At 43.9% G+C, this 896-nt stretch overlaps 1 protein-coding gene across 1 annotated transcript in view; it reads left to right on the top strand.

The window, feature by feature from the left end:
- LOC101857915 (calcium-binding mitochondrial carrier protein SCaMC-1) overlaps positions 1-896 on the top strand; it is a 5,880-nt gene that overhangs the window by 3,214 nt on the left and 1,770 nt on the right. The gene's annotated exons all lie outside the window — the stretch shown is intronic.

The raw sequence follows: 896 nt of genomic DNA on the forward strand, positions 1-896 counted from the left end.
AATAGCCTACGCTGGCAAGCCTCACCCGGGGTGAGAGGTAGATCGTTTTTCTATTCTCACCCCGGATGAGAATAGCCACTTCCATGTGTGTGTGTGTGAGAGAGAGAGAGAGGGAGAGAGAGAAAGAGAGGAGGGGGGGTGCTAGCAAAATGTATATGACATGCCCCAGGAGGGAACGAGAGAAAGATAGAGTGGGCAATAGGTGGGGACAAAGAAAGACTGAGACAAACAAAGAAAAAGAGAAGGTGAGCGATACACAGAGGAGAGAGAAAGAGAGAGAGAGGGGGGTGGGGGGACTGCTCGATTGAAATTATGACATTGTAACTTGTTCTTTTCTTCTAATTGTGATTCCTCCAACTCCAAAACAGGGGAAAAACGATCATTCATCAAAAAGACATCCGCAATCATCATTTAGATCAAGGCTAGCCGCGAAACTAGATCAAAGGTTTAAGTCTGTCTGCCTAGATCTAGATCTAGACCATAGATCTAGAAGAACCTAGGTCTACCCTGAGCCAAGAGGGCGCTGAAACTCTCCGAAATCACAAAAGAGTTCCCTTACCGGGTCTGTATTCTTTGTGACTTTGTTCCCGGTTGTACCGGGTCTGTATACACACTTCCTTCTTGGAAACCTTTTCACTGACTTGCACTTCATGGTAAATGTTTAATTTTTTAAAAATCCATGGTTGAATATAGATTCTAGATTCTATGTGTGCTTCTGTCTGTCCTCTAAGTCGAGTAGTTGCATTTAAAGTAGGCCCGCTCTATTTCTCAGAACGCTCAAGAAAATAAACTTGAACTGTTTTTCTCCTAGCGATTTCCATTCTAGAGATTTTTTGGTTATTTGCCAATGGAGAGGCCCATGTGTGTTTGTGTGTATATAAGGTGTGAACCGGCGG

The sequence above is a fragment of the Aplysia californica genome, unplaced genomic scaffold (genome assembly GCF_000002075.1).
Source record: "Aplysia californica isolate F4 #8 unplaced genomic scaffold, AplCal3.0 scaffold01045, whole genome shotgun sequence".
Classification (NCBI taxonomy): domain Eukaryota; kingdom Metazoa; phylum Mollusca; class Gastropoda; order Aplysiida; family Aplysiidae; genus Aplysia; species Aplysia californica.